Below are 20,566 nucleotides of genomic sequence, written 5' to 3' on the forward strand. Positions count from 1 at the left end.
TTCTTCTCTTGAGAGAGTTATCATGGATTCACATGAGAACATTTTCTCCTAAATCCATTTCCAGATACATTTTTTTTTTCTTTTGTCATAACTGATTTTGTTAATGAAACACTCTCTGTAGCCAGCAATCATTTTGTTGAAAGACGGTAACTTCGTCAGTGACAATTTTATTTAGTTTCACATACACACACCATATTCTTTAACTCATGTATTGTATTACCAGGTTAATCGTTGAGACACTACTTGGACAATTAGAAATTTCTTTTGTAAAAATTTTTATGAATTGTTGAAACTTTTGTTTAATGTTTGTTATTATGAAATAAGGAAATAGAGTATTTTCCTAAGACAAGTATATAAATATTTGTAGATGACTTGTTCCCTTTGGTTTTTTTCTCCCTTTGTGTTTTTAAATTAGTTTCCCAAGAATTTTTTCTGGTATATACTGTTAACCATTATTTGTGAGAACTTTGTTAAGATTAAGATTTGTCTACAATATTTACTGTAATCCTAAAATTTTGTGAGTCAAAAATAGTCCCTACTTACTTGATACTATATTATATTATATATATGTATATTTATTTATTATACTATATTATAAACGCATAAAATTTATACTAAAATACTCATTATAGAATTCCAAAGAAAAAAACAAATTTTAATTCAGAGGGGAAAACGTTATAAGCATAGTTACTTACATAGAGAAATAACCCATATATGCTATTTTAAAATTTGTTCTGCACTCAAATGTTTAGATAACATAAGGGTAATTTTATATCACTTTTTACATCTTTTTTTTTTTTTTTTTCCTATATAGAGAGAAACAAAGTGCACGCACCTATATTGACTATGATGATGGACTATGTTTATACCATATTGAGGACAACAGCTTTTATAAATCAAGGACAACTGTGCAAGCCAAGCTCAAAAGGAATTTCCTTGATGAAGAGCAATTTTACCTCAGGCCACAACGTGCACTACTTCTTTGATGGCAAGTTCTTTAGAACTGCCTATGTTCATCCAAAATTACACAGGAGAGACAGCAGTTGTGGGAGATGGGAGGGAAGTCATTACATTTAGAGCTCCAAAGTATATTAACACTCTTTCTGCAGAACTCACCATCTTTCAGACTTGCTTACCTCAGTGCTTCTTGATAAACTGCTTAGTCAAAAAGATACTTGAGAATGTGCTAAACAACTACAATTGTACTTTAGTTGTCAGTAAATAGAAAACTTTGATCTTTTTTAAATGCACAATAGTGTACTGGATGATGGATAGAACAAATGCCTGATTACATGGAGAATATAATACATTTTAGCTGTGAGGTGATTTTTGGGAACAAATTGGCCACTTACCTTTCAGATCTCAGTGTAAAAGTGAGTTCTCAGTGTGGCCTTCCCTAAATTCAGACATGAATAGACATGGGTTCTACCACTTATACTTCTGTGACTATGTATACTCTATTTTTAGATTATTCATCAACTTAGTGATGTGTCTGTATTACCCACTAGACAGTATGCCTCATGATGGCAGGACACATATTTGTTATGTTCAACACTGTGCCCAGGAGGAATTTTTTGCACATATTAGATTATCTGGACATATTTTATGAATGAATGTATAAATAAATTGATGTTATGAGTGAAAAACTGAAAGAACTACTAGTATACTATACATACTATACACACACAATGTGCTATAATTATGAAGCCATAGATAGTCATTCATATTTCAGAAATATGAGTGGTCATTTGGCAAAAAGGATAGAATCAGGAATCACAGGTTTGGGTTCATACAAGAACTGTCACTAAAAGTTGTGTGGTTTAGGAAAATTTAATCATGAAATTATGTTGAAAAGTAATTGAGATAACATTTAAAAAGTGCTGTATGATTCTTGGCAAATCTTTCATATACTTAGTTACATATATTAGTAGAAAAAATGTGGCAGCATAAGTTTTACCTGCTCTTCCATATAGGTGACCCTTGTAAGATTTGAAAATATTACATTTCCTCTCCTTGTTTCACCCTCTTCTATGTGGGGCAAACTTAGAATTTTTCCTTGTTCAACTCAGGAGTGACATGTGGTCATTGTTGGCAATTAAATGTAGAAGAACATGATGTGAGTTACTTAGAGGGAGAAGCTTAAAGAATCGGATGGAGATGTTCCTTCTATTCTACTATAATGTATAGAAATATTCAAGATAGAAACTGCTGTCAATTTGTCCTATAAATTAGATTACATTAGAGTACCATAATGGAAAGGAAGTAGAAAAAGGATATAATCTTATGTTTTTATGAACTTGTAAGATTTTTAGAATATTTTATAGAGCAGCATAATATAACCTAACCTGGCAGACTTAGAAACCCTCTCCTTATTTAATTATAGGCATTCAAAATCTGGTGGTATGATTACATAATGAAAAAATAATGATTGCTATAGAGTCTCAAAATATAATCTAGAAATTTATATGAGAAGAAAATTCTTGAAGAAGAGATCAAGATAACAGAATAAGAGGATGCAGAGCCCACCCCCCCCAAGAACACATCAAACATACATCTACACATGGAGCAATTCTTACTGAAAGCAAATGAGAGTAGCAGAAAAACTCTTATACAACCAAGTCTATAAGAAAGATCCACATGGAGTTGGGTAGTAAGGGGAGAGAAGCTACCAGTTTGGGATCCATGCCCCTAAGAGGGGACACAGGTGAGGAGGGTAATTATGTAGGCTTTGAGATCCTCCCTGGGGAGTGAGTGATTTGAACCACTTATTCGGTGCCACAGCCCTGGGGTCAAACGTTGTGAGGATGAGTCCCCTTAGCTGTTTTAAAAACCAGTGTGACTAACAGTGAGGCTATAAGAAACCTACACTTCACTCGTGAAGAGTACACACATGCTTGATTACTCCAGAGAGAGATAGAGGAAGCAGATAGAAACTACCCAAGACTCTGGACTATTTCTCAAAACAGCCTCAGCACATACCCCAAACTGAACTGAGTACCCACTTTGGTCCCTCTTGCTCTACAGCATAGCTCCACACTAAGAGGAAGCCTGCCATAGCCAAGGGGAATATGCAGTTGTGAAAGATAGAGCCAGCACAGATGCAGCGTGCCATGCTGGGTGTTCAAACAGGTGAGAGCAGCCATTACTAGCCTTCACAGGGGTAGCAGATTGGGAGCCCTCTGGAGCTCTGGTGTGTAAAATTAAATGTAACTACAATACACAATTAAAGGATAAACATGAAGATGTAAAATGTGACATCAAAAACAAAACAAAAAACATGGTGGAGGGGAATAAAAATATAGATATTTTAGAATGTGTTGAACTTAAATGACTACCAGTTTAAGAAAGTCAATAGGTCAATATATATGAACCCCATGGTAGTCACAATGAAAAACTTACAAAAGATACAAAACTAAAGACAAAGGAACAGAAACATACACTAAAGAAAATCATAAAACCACAAGGGAAGAAAGTAAGAAGCAAAAAACAGAGAAGAAGTACAAAACAACCAGAAAACAATCAACAAAATTGGCAATAACACACACCTATCAATAATGATTTTAAATGTTAATGGACTAAAAGTACCAATCAAAACATATAGGGTGGCTGATTAGGTTAAAAAAACAAAAACTAAAAACAGGACCCATCTATATGCTGCTTACAAGAGACTCACTTCAGAGCTAAATACATACATAGACTGAAAGTGAGGAAAAAGATATTCTAGTTAAGGAAATGACACAAAAGCTGGAGTAGCAATACCCATATCAGACAAAATTGACTTTAAAATAAAGTCTATAATAAAAGAGAAAGAAGGGCAGAAGGAAGGAAATAATAAAATCAGAGAGAAAATAAATTAATATGCACCAAAAAATAAAAATAGAAAAAAATCATGAAACCTAGAGCTGTTGTTTTTGTTTTTGTTTTTTTTCCAAAAGAGATAAACCAAATTGATAAACCTTTAGCCAGGCTCACCAAGAAGAAAAGAGAGAAGACCCAAATATCAAAATAAGAAATGAAAGAAGAGAAATAATATCCTGTATGACAGGAACAGAAAAAAATCAAACAAATGCTATAAACAGTTATATGCCAACAAATTGGATAACCTACAAGAAACTGATAAATCTCTGAAAACATACAATCTTCCAAGACTAAAACAAAGAAATCTGAATAGATCAATCGTTAATAGTGAAATAAAATTAAAACAATCAAAAAAACTACCAGCGAACAAAAATCCAGGACAAAATGGCTTCACAGGGAAATTCTACAAAACATATAACAAAGAGCTAACACGTATCCTTCACAAATTACTCCAAATTATTGAAGAGGAGGGAACACTCTCAAACTTATTCTAAAGGCCACAATTACTCTGATACCAAAACCAGATAGAGACACTGTAAAAAAAACAAAGTTAGAGACCTATATCACTGATGAATATAAATGAAAAAATCCTCAAAAAATATTATCAAACTGAATCCAACAGCATATAAAAAGGATCATACACCACAATCAAGTTGTATTTATTACATGGTCACAAGGATGGTTCAATATCCACAAATCAATCAATGGTATATACCACATTAACAAAAGAAAGAATAAAAATTACATAATCACATCAATAGATGCCGGAAAATATTTGACAAAATTCAACATCCATTCATGAAAAAAACTCTCATCAAATTTGGTTTAGATGGAACATATATCAACATAATAAAGGCCTTTATGATAAGCCCATAACTAACAACATACACAATGGTGAAAACATGAAAGCTTTTCTTGTAAAATCAACAACAAGACAAGAATGCTCATTCTCACCACATCTATTTAACATAATATTGTAAGTCCTAGCCACAACAATCAGACAAGAAAAAGAAATAAAATGCATCTAAATTGGAAGAAAAGTAAAAATTGTCAGTATTTGCAGATGACATGACACTTTATATAGAAAACCCTAAAGTTTTCATGAAAAAAATTTAGAACAAATAAATGTATTTAGCAAAGTTGCAGATACAAGATTAATACACAGAAATCTGTTGCTTTTCTATACACTAATAATGAACTATCAGAAAGAGAAAGCAAGAACAAGATCCTTTTAAAAAAATAGCATCAAAAAGAATAAAATACCTAGGAATAAACTTGATCAAGGAGATGAAAGACCTATACTCTGAAAACTAAAAAACATTGGTGAAGAAATTGAAGATGATATAAAGAAATTGAAAGATATCCTGTGTTAATGGACTAGGAGAATAAATATTGTTATAATTTCCATACTACCCAAAGCAATCTACAGATTTAATGCAATCTCTATCAAAATACCCATGACACTTTTCACAGAACTAGAACAAATAATCCTAAAATTCATTTGGAACCACAAAAGACCCCAAATAGCCAAAGCATTCTTGAAAAAAAGAAAAAAATGCTGAAGGTACTACTTTCCCTGACTTCAGAATATACTACAAAACTTCAGAAAGAAAACATAGGCAGAGTACTATTTGACATAAAGCATAGCAATTTGGATCTGTCTCCTAAGGCAAAGGAAACAAAAGCAAAAATAAACAAATGAGACCTAATTAAACTTAAAGGCCTTTGCACAGCAAAGGAAAGTAAAAGACAATCTACTGAAATGGAGAAAATATTTGTAAGTGATATGACTGATAATGGGTTAATTTCCAGAATAATAAAGAGATCATACTAATCAATGTAAAAAAAAAAAATCCTGATTAAAAAATGGGCAGAAGACCTGAATAGACATTTTTCCAAAGAAGATACAGAGATGGCCAATGGGCACTTGAAATGATGTTCAACATTGTTAATTATCAGAGAAATGTAAATCAAAACCATAATGAGATATCATCTCACACCTGTCACAATGGCTACCATGAAAAAGTCTACAAATAACAAATGTTGGAGAGGATGTGGAGAAGAAGGAACCCTAGTACACTGTTGGTGGGAATGTAAGTTGGTGCAGCCACTCTGGAAAACAATACGGGGGTTCTTCAAAAAACTAAAAATAGAACTACCATATGGTCCACCAGTTCCACTCCTGGGTATAAATTCCAAAAAAAACAAAAACTATAACATGAAAAGGTATACACACCTCAATGTTCGTATGCTCATAGCAACATTATTTACAATAGCTAAATATGGAAACAACCTAAGTGTCTATTAACAGATGAATGAATAATGAAGGTGCACTATATATATGTATATATTTAAATATATACATATATATAATATGTGGTATACATATGTAATGTAATATTACTCAGTCATAAAAAAACAATGAAATTTTGCCATTTGCAACAACATGGATGAACTTGAAAGTTATGCTTAATGAGGTAAGTCAGACATAGGAAGCCAAATATTGTATATTAACATTTATATGTGGAATCTAAAAAATAAAACAAAGGAATGATTATAACAAAAAAGAAACAGAATCATAGATATGAAGAACAAACTATTGGTTACCGGTAGGGAAAGGGAAGAGGGAAGGGTGAGATATGGGTAGGGGATTAAGAGGTACAAACTACTATGTATAAATAAATAAGCTACAAAGATATGTTATAGAGTCAGGGAATGTAGGCAATATTTTGTAATAACTTAAAAGGTGTACAAGCTATAAAAATATTGAATCATTAAATTGTACATCTGAAACTAATATTGCATAATGTGGTAAATCAACTATACTTCAATAAAAAGAAATAAATAAAAGAGGTCTTGAAAGTCAAGAGTTTAAATTTTCAAATCATGCATTTTTTAAGCAGTGAAAAGGTCATTAGAGTTTCAAAAATAAAACAAAGCAAAATCCTGCTATAAATTTTATACTGTAAACAGCAAATGAAAACGTAAATGAAGAGCCAGGCTAGCACAGGGAAGTGCTGGAAGAAGTGAAGATAATGCTTAGATGCTAATGGATGTCTCAGCGGGTACATAGGAACACTCTTCCACCCAAGATAAATTTTGAGATCAGAGAAGATGTGCTCTGGTCATTTGAAGTGAAGTTGGGGTGGCACCAGGCTTTGTAGACAATTCTCTACTACTGGTGTGATGGAGTATTGTGGGTGTATGGTGAAGAAGTACTAGTCTGAGACTCCAGTCTAGATGTCAGATGCCTGTGGAAACATAACTGATTCCAGGTAACACACAGAATAAGCACCAGGTTCCTAACCCAAGGAATCAAGAGAAATAATAAATTTTATTTTTTTCTTTAATGCCACCTCTTTATGCTATTTTGTTATGCAATGTTTTAGTCTGCTTGGGCTGCCATAACAAAATACCAAAGTTTGGGTTGTTTAAACAACAGAAATTTATGTTCTCACAGTTCTGGAGGCTGGAAGTCCAAAATCGAGGTGCCATCAGTGTTGGTTTCTGGTGAGGTCTCTTATCCTTGGCTTGCAGATGGCCACCTTCTTGTTGTGTCCTCACATTTTTTTGGTAACATTCCATTTGTCAATTAATTTATCTCTGAACCAATATCAGTCTTAATTATTATAGCTTTATTTGTATAGCTTTTAAAAAAATGGTATCCGATAGTACAATTTCCTCCTTTTGCTATATTTTCTTTTTTTTACATTGGTTTATTCAGAAATATGTTTTTAATTTCCCAACACATTAATTTCCTGGGTCCCCTCTAATTATTTTTGCTAAATTGCCTTGTGGTCATGGAATGCTGTTTGTAAAATAAAATCATTTTTAAATAACTGTGTTTTTGATATTTGACCACTGACAGCTTTCAGGCCCCACCTACCCCTTCCTGTTTTTCTGTCTGGGCAGGCAGATAAAACTTGCAAGCCCCTTGCCATAGCGGAGGCAGGTACCATGCTGCAGGCAGGGAAGACTGAACCACTCAAACTTGGGTTCCCTCATCCTGATTTTCCAAATTGACCACTAAACTAGAAAGTCCCATTATGCAAGCAATAAATCTTTTCAATCTTGATGCATTGTGGTATCATCAGTCTCAACATCCAAATCATTTTTAATCCCTAGTAGTTATGTATGTTTTTCAAATCATATTGTTCTCTATATATACTGTTCATCCCTCTTTCCAAGCATTTTTGAGATACATAAATTATTAGAAATTATTGCATGTCTAAAAATGTTTATATTATCTGTTTCTTTGTTTTGCTTGTTCTCATAATAAATTATTATGATTTATTGTGTGTTGATTTGTTTTGAATGTGAATTACCATTTCATTTGGGTGCTTATTCATAGAAATTCTTTAAGGTTTGAGATAAAGTTAGGTTCCTCAGTAAATAATTTGTGTTTGTACATGTGATGATTTGATATACATATATATTGTGAAATATCTGATTACCACAATAAAGTGAGTTAACACATTCATCACTTCATATAATTACCACTTTTGTATGTTTGTAGAGAGAACACTTAAGATCTACTCTCAGCAACTTTCAAGTATGTAATACAGTGTTGTTAACTAAAGTCAACATGTTGTACATTACATTCTCATACTTATTCATTCCCATAGGTGTGAGGTGATATCTCATTGTGGTCTTGATTTCCATTACCCTGAAAATTAGTAAAGGCCACTCAGGCTGCCATGCAGTGGGCAAGAAGCTATACACAACTGCCTTTCTCAACTGCTTGATTTAACTTAAGTTTTCTAACTTTTATACTACCTACTATCATCTATCACATCTTTACTTGTGGAGAGCTCTCCATGTAGCATGTAGGAATCTGTTCCAGGAGAGTCATAGCCATAATTTATCTCCTGCTGCAGCGGCTAGCAAACATATATCTTTTGAAACCTGGTTGTAAGAAAAAACGACTTTGTGTTTGTCCTACTACACTTAGTATACTTAACGGTTCCTAATAATATGTATGATTACTGACTGATTACATTATCATTATACTCTAGATAACAAATTACAGGTGTATTTAAGTGGTATTTTTGTTGTGTCCAAATAAATCAGTGACTAGGACAATTACCAATATAATCAAGTTTTTTTTCACTAGTGTTTTAAAAGCTGCTGCTTTGTTTTATATTTTAATACCTTTTTAAAAATGTAAGGCACAAAACGGACATAAATAAACATTGAAAGGGCTTTGGTTTAAAAAAATGGCATGATTCAACATTGACCACATTTTCAATTTTTTGTTATAGCTTATAACTACAACAGTTATTTCAAAGAGTAATACATATCAAAATGCATAATCAGAATGAGATACATTTTATTGTTGATAAAAACCAACAGGCTTCTGCTGTAATAAATAGATGAGGTATGCAGCTATTTAATTCTTTCATAATTTGATTTAATCTTATAATTCTAAAACATTTGGTTAGACAGCTGCAAAGACACTGAGAATATAAAGGATAATTATATTCACTTCTATCATTATACACAGCATATTATCTAATTTTGTATGCAAATTGTGTGATAAATTACATGTTAAATTTAAGATATAGAATAATAATAAAATTGTTACTACCATGTGATTTACAAATTAAAATTACTATAACATTCATTTTGATCTTTTGAAATAACAATATGTATAGAAGCTATTCTCTAGGTAAGAGTAATGCTTTGGTTTAAAGGATTATCACAGGAGAGATTACCATAAGGTCACTTCTAAGTGTTCAGAAAACACCCATATCCTTATGAAATTATTTATTTTAATGCTAAAAATATTTACATATGGAAAATTAAATTTATCATTTGCATAAAGCATATATAATACATTTAATGTCCAAGGGAGATTGTTGAATTTTAACAAAAAGCAGAATGTTTTCTGAGTTAGAAATAGGTTCAGGTATGTTTTAAATGCTTAAATAAAATGCAAATACTAATGGGAATTTTTGTAAGATTTATATTCAGATGGGGGTATACTTAAGTAAACATATTTTTTCAGCAAATTTTATGCAAGAATTTTTTGAAGAAAAGAAACATTGGTGAATAACTGAAGTTATCTTAAAGGCTTTCAATCAACATAATCTAACCAAAAAATGAGCCCAGGCTTTGAAAGTAGAAAAATCTTAGCTCAAATACTGACTTGGACATTTAATAAGTGAGAAATATTGGACAAGATAATATTTAGCATCAGTTACCTTATAGGACTATAAGAATAAGAATGGTTGTCTTAAAGGATATTAGATAAAATTTTATACTGAGACAATACACATATGGCACAAATATCATTATTTTATCTCAAAATATATGCATATTTCCTAAAAAAAATAATATACCACCATAGCTCTTTGGACAAACCTCTAATCTGATATTTCTTACAATATAATAAAACTATAGTTTTCCCTCATTTGAAAATAGTGAAATATATATAAAAAATATATAAAATCTATAAAATGATATATAGTGATATATACATATATACAAATTCCCAGTGTGCCTTACATGTTGAGGAAAAATAAGGCAAATATAATTTTATTCTGAAAAACTGACTGCTTTTCTGAATCAAGGGATAAATAAAACAAACTTACATGGCACTAAACTTTAATGGAAAATCACACAAAAAAGTGAGAAAATACTGACTCAAAATTGGTGGCTAGTTGTGACAATCAAATTACAGCACATTTTCCTGAATAAAAACATTTTTATTAATATCTCAACAAAATTCATGCTTTGGTTTAACTCACATCTTCATCTTTTTTGCTGGGAAAATTTTCACTTTAGGTTGAAGCCTCCTTGTGTATTCAGATTTTCCTCAGTGGTTTCTATCCTTGTCTACACAGTACAATCACCTAGGAAGCTGTATAAAATTCAAATGTCTGGGTTCTACCTCTAGAGATACTGATTTAATTGGACTGGGTTTTATCCAAGGTATCAGAGTTTTAAAAAGCTGCCAAGTGATACTAAAGGGCAGCTAAGGGAGAGAACTACTAATTAAGGGACTATTTTGTGCAAATACTAAGCAGGTTCAAGGTATTTTAAGCCTTCAAACTTACTATATTTTTATCACCATTGTTCCCACAGAGCTGCATCAATACTTTAAAACTAACTAGCCAATAATCTTTAAGTCTAGTAGGTGAGATATACATATTTAACTCACCTTCTCCCTGATAAGGATTATAACTAGAATTTAAAACAAAACAGTTGACGATGATATCCCTTTCCCCAACTCAAAATATAGTTATGGCATACTTGTTTGCTCTTTATTAAAACACCAATAACTAAACAATTCAAAGTTGCTATGTCTATATTTATATGTGTACTGAAACTACTTTTTGTGTAATTCTGTCATGTTTGGTGAGGTATTTCCCAATGGGAGGCTCTCCAGTGGTTCATTATTATTAGGCGTTTCAGTTAAATTAAGTGTAACAGCCACTCATATACCACTTACTATGAAAAACTGCAAGGACCTCCAAATTAGCATTTTCCTAAGGTATTGTTTTAATGATGGCAATTATCACTGATGGTAATGTGACTGCTTCTTAGGAATTAATGTAAACAGTCTTACTTTGAAGGATGTTAAAACAGAGCATACCGACTCATATCAATACAATAGTTTTATAATCTTGTCAGATGAACTGTAAAACTTTGAGAGACTTAGAAACTGTTAACTTGCTTCTCTTCCTATTTACTTAACAAGTTTTAATTTATGTCTTGGAAATTTCCCACATTGATTTAGACTAAGATCAACTCTAGATATTCTCAATATTGCAACAGAAACCTCATGGGATTCAGAGCTCTGAAATTTCTCCACAAAATACTACCTAAACACACACACACACACACACACCCCAATAAAAGTAGCAGTTGTACCAGGGAGAGCACCAAAACAAACAAACAAAAATTCCCACAAAATAACCATCACAAACAAGAAAATCATTCACAAATAGAAATACTGGATACAAAGAAAGGTTAAAGAAGCACTGTTGTTTGTCAAGAGACAGCTAAAAATAAACTCAGTCATTCATCAAAGTGGGTAGGGTAATGCTTTTCACTTGCACCCTCAACTAGAGTAGATGGGGACAGGAATAAGAAAAGGTAGAGAACTTCTTCCCATATTCAAACTTTTTCCTAGGTTTTTATTTGATGTGTGGACAACAAGGGTGTGTTTCTCTAAGGAATTTTTAAAATAGTCATCCACTTGGGATGGTTTATTGTAGCATTTTGAAGGTGAATACTATATAGCCTATGATTCTGTGATCATATGTGATCATATTCTGTGATCACTCTATAGCCTATGATTCTGTGTACACTTCAAAATGAGTACAGTCACTTTCACCAGTCTATATTTCCAAATGTAAACTCTTTAGAAGGATGCATTTATATCCTTAGAAAGTAGGTTTTTATTTAATCTTTTAAAGCATATCTTTCTTTCAAGGGTGAATGAACAGCATTTTACATATTTGGAAACAAACAAAATTGAGGGAACATGGATTTCACAAAATTTTACTCAACGAAATCAATTATATTAATTGTTAATTATATTAAATTAGGTTTCTTTCATGTGTTTTATTAAAAAATTACTTGTTCATTCATCCAGCTTTAAAGCAGGTACTCACAGTTTTCTAGCAATGTCAGTTTGCATAGTATTAATAGATATTTTCTTTCACAGATATGAGATATGTTTTATTAATAAACTCAGAAATATTTACTGAATAGCTATTATGTTCCAGTCATTTTCTAGGTTCTAAGATTACAGCAATGAACGATATAGACACATTTCTTGTCCTCATGATTCTTATATTCTTGTGACCTCTGAGTACATTTATTTTCAAAAACCTCTGAGAATGGAATTATTCTAAATGGTATAATTATAATTTAACGCCTACATTTCTGTGAAAATTTGCACATAACTAATTGATATTTCACATAGCTATTGATACTGTCTTAAAAATTTAAAAAAAAACACTTTAACACATTTTTCTCTAAAGTTACAATTAAAATAGAATTAGTGTTAAAAACTTACAATGTAGAAATTATATTTTACAATTTAACAACCATAACAGAACTGATTTAAAAATAATCTTAATATGGTTCCTTATTTATAATAAACTTACTAAGTTTCATATAGTTCCCAATCTGCTATGTTGCATATCACAACCTTCAAAAAATCAGGAACATTGCCATTTTGAATTTTTAAAAAAGCTGTCAGTTTTATAGTATTAAATAAGTTGAAATTGAATAAAAAGGATCATTACATAGTTCCATTGATTTTTTAACTTGCATTTTTTCATTTTCTTAATTTAAAATATAATCTCAAGAACTAATTATGCTTATGTTATTATGTCCCTACCACATAATTTTGTAAAAAATAGTTTTATTATATTTCTGGTAGTTGATTTTCTTACCTCTAACAAATTATTTAAATTACCTGTAGATAGTTGTTTGCACTCCTTGTTTTGTAGCATTAAATTGTATGTGCTAATGTGAGGAACTGTGGAAACCATATTGAGAGCATAGGGTAAGATACTGATCTACCACGGTAGCAGCATAGTAATTTCTTAAGTACCCAACTCCCTTTGACTAGGAAGAGAGTGATGTGATTCCAACAGAAAAACCCTTGAGAGGTAGCATACCAAGTTTGAGGAAAAGAATCTTGGGAACTATCTAGTGCAACACAGTTCACTAACTCACCAAGCCCACATGATTTGGCATCAAGAAATACATTTTATGCTCATATGATCTTGTTCTACCTGCCTTTTAATATCCATCCAAAAGTTTAATACTCATTCCATAATAATCTGTGGTATTATACATTATTTTTAACCTCGTTCTTGTTCAACTTTTTATTTAACTTTAAATAGTCTCTTGCCAGGTAAATTGTAATCATTGAAAACAGATGTGTTATGTTCTTAATGTGTCCTTACAATAGCTATTACAGTATTATGTATATAATACTTATTATAAATATACCCTGTGTTTCCCACATAGTCTTCTAAAATGGTAACTATTGTCTCTCTTGCACCCATACCAGGGTAATAAATGAGGAAGAAGAGTAAGCTGTTACTGGTAATTTTTAAAGTCTAAAAGAGTCATCTAATGTGCCTAGAAGGAAAATTCTTCAAAGAACTGTGTGTTTAAGTGGATGTTGACAATATCATGTATGTGGACATGAAAATAACTGAAAATTGTGACAGGGATAATGTGAAAGAGAAAAACAATGAGCTGGGGGACCAAATCTTCAGAAAATGAGGATAGGACTGGGGATTATACATAACTGGGGCACAAAGTGACAATATGTGGCATAGACTGTTCTCGTTAGCCTCAAAAATAACTGAAGGTTTGGGGAAAGGAGGGTAGGTATTGATATGTCATAATGAGAGAAAGGTAGCGTATTTGTCCTCACTGATTACTATGTGCATTCCGTCTTCCATTTAATCCATTAATATCACCGTATTTTCACTGTTCTTCATGCCCTCATATCTGTCTTCCCTACATATCTGATTTAAAATGAACAACCAGTATTATAATGTCTATCCTTTGTGCATAAAGTTTCAAAAAAACTACCCACTCCCTTTTCTGTCTTATTTGCTTGGAAAAAGTATATAGTTATAAACCAGTCACCTGCTCTAAACCATTATTAAATAGGTAAACTTGAATGAGAAAAAACTTACAACCATGTTAAATAATCTTATTTTTAATTTAGGGTCACGTGCTGAATTCTTAGAGCAGGCTTGGGGAGTAAAAGTAAGAAGGAAGCTTAACATTTAAAGGATATTTTTTTTTCTTTTAGAATCCAACTAGCAAAGCATTCTATCTCCTCAAATATCTTCCACTAAGAAAGTGGACTAGTATCTTTAATGACTGTAATTTCATAAACACCTCATTTTATATGGTAAGCATTTAGTGTTTGCAGTGGATAATTATATACTAAAGATTAAAATATATAAGGAGACAGAATTAGTAAATATAGCTATAAGGTAATGAGTTTAGCAATTATTTATCTATTTTTAAGCATCAGCATTCCTTTTTAGTTTCTGGAAAATTTACATTTTTAATTTCTTCACCATTGAACTAAAGGGCATCCTTAACACTGTATGATGATCCCACCCCATTTTCTTACTCCAATGACTCTACCACTACTCTGGTAACTATTAGGATTATTCTCCTCTTTATGAAACTACAGAATCTTCTCGCATATCCATGGATATTTCTTACTTCATTGCCAAAGTAGAACTATGAAGAAAATACTGCATGGAGCCACCATCAAATCTGTCAACTTTCACATGCCTGCCCTCTTCTTACACCATGTGATCTACTTGCTCCTATATAACTATATGCTTGATCTCTGCTTGTGTAATGGATCTCCTTCCCTCTTGTCTTTAATGTATATCTCTCCTGAGATTTCCCGGTTCTGCTCCTCCATCATCAATATTCTCTTTGCTGCTTGGCCATTCTCATTTGCATAGAAATATATTGTAGTTTCTCCTAGTCTAAAAATAAAATAAAAAATAAAAACCAAAATAAAATTCCTTTTATCCTGTCTCTCCCTCTATTGCCTGGTTTATCTGTCCTGCTTTTCAGCAAAACCCATGGAAAATGTAACTGTACTTACTGTCTCAACACCTTCTCTCATTCTCTCTCCAACCAACTCCAATCAAGCTTTGCTTCCCTCACTCCAAAGAAATAGTGTATGCCATACTCACTTCAAATCATCCAAATTCTGTGGTCGATTATCAGTTCATATCTAAGGTGTCATGGCAGAATCATTTCATATGCTGTTACCACTCTCATCCTTCTGGAATATTTAATTTTATGGACTACCACAATATTCTTAGTTGGTTTTGCTTCTATAACATTGACAGCTGCTTCTCTGTCTCTTTTGCTAATTCCTTCTCATTTTATGGGTCTCAGAGTAAAATCCCTTTCTCTGTTATTTCTACATTCACTTCCTAAGTTATCTTATTCAGTCCAATGCCCATGAATGTTATCTGAATGTTTGATAGCTCTGTTATATTCATATTATTTCCAGTTCTGTGTCTGGCACATCACATTATTAAGTGATTGTTGAATGAAATCAGAAATGAATGAAACCTAAAATATCAGATATTTTTATACAAAGAGCTGTTGAGAGTGTTAGTGGCAGAGCCAGTGCTGGTCTTTTGACTTCTAATCTAGTCATGAGTCCACATTAGGAAGTTTTTCTTTTCATTCCAAATTTATCTTTAAAATGCATTTTTTCTCTTCAAAATGGCACTTGTGAGATAAATGATGCTCTTAAACTTGAATGTCAGTCATAAAACATTCCAGTTACAGTCAAAATATCACTCAATATATCACTCAGAATGTTAAATCTCTTCTTAATTTTGAGAATAGATTGAATGACCTGCAGTGTCCAGATATTTCGCAATTTTGATTTTGTAAAAAATGAAGTTGATAGACAAATAAATTACAGAAAATATAATATTCCCTACACACATTTTAAACAAAATTAAAGTAGAGCTTTAATTTTGATTTTAGACTAGGACACAAATGGTATCAAGTTAGTAATAGTGCAGTCATGGGAAATTTATTTAAACCTCTCCAAGTTTTACTTGATAAAATAGAGAAAAATAGTAACTTCCTCAATGCGTTATAAGTATAAAACACATCAAATAGGTTAGAATACTACCTAACATATTAAAAGAGCTTAAAAAGTTATCATGATTTTATTACATCAGTTAATTCAAGTTGACATTAAGTTAAAATTAAATTTATTGAGTACATTTATGACAGCAAGATACATTAATGTTGGTTTGTATCCAGAGTTAAAACTAAATCGCAGAGAGAAGATGGACCAGTTCTAAAGTATGTGTTTCCTGACACCTTTTCAGTTTTAACTCCTTAATTAACAAGGGTGTGGTACTACTTCTTCTGAGTATTTTTTTTTATAATTTTTTTAAATTATTTTATTTTTTAAAATGTATTTATTTATGGCTGTGTTGGGTATTCGTTTCTGTGTGAGGGCTTTCTCTAGTTGCGGCAAACGGGGGCCACTCTTCATTGCGGTGCGTGGGCCTCTCACTATCGTGGCCTCTCTTGTTGCGGAGCACAAGCTCCAGACGCGCAAGCTCAGTAGTTGTGGCTCCTGGGCCCAGCCGATCCGCGGCATGTGGGATCTTCCCAGACCAGGGCTCGAACCCGTGTCCCCCGCACTGGCAGGCAGACTCTCAACCCCTGTGCCACCAGGGAAGCCCCTTCTGAGTATTTTTTATATTTGATTTGAATCATAAAATCACCATTTGCCTTCAGAGTATAGTGTTCCTGGATTCATTTCTCATTTACAGAACTATCTGTGTAAGGAAAGAAGAATAATACACATGAAGCAAAATTATTTCATATTCTGTCCAAATCAGTCAGTTTCCAGACTGCCTCACTTGACCATTACTATAACATGTTCATGTTAATGTCAAAAAATATCTACAGTTTCTTTAGTAGTAAATCCATTTTTGGTTTTGACACCAAAAACTATTTGCTTATATTTAGAAGAAAATTTGTCTTTCGACCTGCTATTCAGTTACCTGCCATTTTTCAAGATTACCCTGACTGATTTAATTAATTCTCTGTGGAAAACACTCTTTTCATGTCTGCAGCTTTTTTTGTGTGTTTGTCAAAACTGTTTTAATTTAAAACTTAGGCTATATTCATCAAATACCAACAATTTTGGTACAACATAGGATAACTCTAGAGAGCTACTTATGTTTAAAAATATACTTTATTAATGCATATTTACTTAGAATAGCTTTTTGTCATACTCAAGTGTTGTTTGAATAGAACTAAAACAGTAGTGAGTCGCCTTGAAAACATATGCCAGATAGTGAAGGTACTGAGAGATGGTTAGGTTAATGATAAATGCATTAGTGATATTAGGACATTTGTCTGACTTCTTAGAGCAGGTTTCAGGAGTACAAGTAAGAAGGAAGCTTAACATTGAAAGATTATTATTCCTTCAGTATTCAACTAGAAAAGCATTCTATCCCCTTTAATATCTTCAACTAAGAAAGTAGACTAGTATATTTTTGTGGTTGTAATTTCATAAATACCTCATCTTGTATGGTAAGCATTTAGATTTTTTCAGTGAATAATTATATACTATAAAATAAAATATATAAAGAGACAAAATTAGTAAATATAGCTATAAAGTAATTTGTTTAGCTATTATTTATCTATTTACTTTTATATATCAGTTTTCTTTCTTTTTTTTTTTTAGCTGCTGGAAATTTTACTTCCTCTTTACTACAGCAAACTTAATACTTGTCTAAAATTCATTTTACATCTACTTAATTCATTTCCTATGATATGTCTCCACATTCAAGGAACCAGATATTGGTAGTTTAATGCAAATGAGAGTTAGAAATTAGAAACTTAGCAAAATTACCAAGCAGCTTGCGTCAGGCACTCCTTCAAAGCATGCATTTGAAAACAAAAAATCAACTCAGCAAGCTATGTCAACAACTTTCATTCTTCTCATTTATTCCTAGAGGCAGTTGAAAATCCATGAGATTTGTAAGGTATTGACCATAATGTTTACATTTTTCTATATTTTAATGAGATCTCTTTCCCTTTTACAGGAGAGCTCCCAAAGCAAACTCACCATATTTTAAGTTCAAAATATGTCTGATTTAGTTACTGAAAATTCTTTTGCCTTTTTCTTAATATTATTAAAATATTTATTCAGTAACTCTAGGCATAATGACATATGCAAAAACACTTATGTATTGAAAACTCTCAGTACTTTTCCCACCTTATATTGTGGGAAAATGGTGCTGTTCTGAAATTTTGCTTGAAATCTTCATTAAAAGTAACACTATATTTCTATATACTGAAATTCCTTTTTATGTCACCTATATAAAACTAGAATTGAATGATTAAAGTAATATTTGCTATGGGTTCAACAGCAATTATTATATCCTTCTCCACTACTATTTATATAGTCACTGAGCAAAAATATTCAATTTACTACGTTCCCATGTAGGAGTGATGATCCTAAATATTAGGAACACTGGTCTTCTAGAAAATCGAGAAATTTAGCTAGCATGTCAAAACAAACAACCCCATAATACCATAGACATCAACAGAAAAAAATGTTTCCCTAACAACTCAATATGTAATTAAATAAAAATCTATAGAATTGGGGTAGCATGGGAAGGGGGATGAAAAAGAAATTAGAAAGGTTAAGGAAAAACCTTGAAGAAGTGAAAAGCAAGACAGAGATGGGTCAAGGTAGATATATTTTTATCTCTGTTTTCACTTATAAGTTGTTAAGAACCTGTAAGCTTATAAGTTTAATATATCCCTATTTTCCTCATAAAGTCATAAAGCATGATTTTATTCAAAAATAATTCATTGGAGAAGAAGTGATTTGTGAAATGATCTCTTTTACATGGGACAATATTATTTGGATAAAGTATGTATTATTAGGTTTTTATGTAAGCAAACAAAACAAGGCTATTAATTATTGTGATCTACAATTTAATATAATGATGCTTTTACAGATACAGTTCATTGTTCTACTCTTAGAATATCCAAGGTGATTGGATATATTATGTTTATATAAGAAATGGCAAACAACTACTTTAAGAAATTGACAAATACGCTAAATGAATAATTAAAGAATCTCATTTGCGAAATCCTAATGTTTCCTTGAAGAGGATGCCTAAGGTAAAAAGCAATGTTTTTCACCTCATTTCACTGATGCAGTGGTAATTTACAAGAGTGCCTTGTGAATTGTGAAAGTATATCCCAGTGTATGAATCTGAAGGCATTCAAGCATTGGGATTTTTCTTGTTGCCTTTATATCAGAAAACCTCTGAGACATAAATGGTTAAATGAGGAATAATTACAAGCAAGGTGAGATTAACTAAGTATAGTCAAAGTACAGAATGATGACTCAACACTTCCTGTTAGTGAATTTATTATGTTCTTTTACTGCTTGCACAAATACATGTTTCTGTGTGTATTTGGATAGCTAGTACTTTAAATAAATTTTCAGAGATTTAATTGTAATACATAACTTCAATTTAAAATGTACCTTTATTCAAGTTATTCATTCCATTTTAAACTTTTAACTCTAGTTCCCAGCTGTTCTATTATGTTGGGTTGAGAATTTATTTTCTCTAGAATGCTAATTCACAGTTCTTCTTTAGAAAGGAAAACACTATCAATATTTATTTTAAAAAGAAACTAAAAAAGAAAAAAAACATAATTAAGATAGCAGTATTTGAATTTAAATTCCATTCTTATAGAATAATGTGAAGTAATTGTTCTCGTATATTGATAATATACATGACAATCCTCAGAGTTTTGTAATAAAAATTAACCTTTTCTACCTTCCTTCTAGATTGTTTACTTTTTTACTATTACTAGTTCTCTTACTATGTAAATTCTTTGGTACTGCAATCTTAGTTGCACAAATGAAAATAGTATTTTCAAACACATATAACATTAAAATACTATGAATTCCACTGTATATTCTGAGTAACCTCTGTAAATATTAATGCCTTTATCTTATCTGTAGTTTATTTTTTATAATTTTTATGATCAGATTTTCTAGATATTAATTTGCTTACTGTTTTCTTAAAGTTTTTGCATTAATCTCTGTGGGTTACTGCTTTTTTCTAATTTACTTCTGTGAGGTTTTTTGTTCATCTTATAATACTATCATTTT

This window comes from Balaenoptera ricei, chromosome 18, assembly GCF_028023285.1.
Source record: "Balaenoptera ricei isolate mBalRic1 chromosome 18, mBalRic1.hap2, whole genome shotgun sequence".
Lineage (NCBI taxonomy): Eukaryota > Metazoa > Chordata > Mammalia > Artiodactyla > Balaenopteridae > Balaenoptera > Balaenoptera ricei.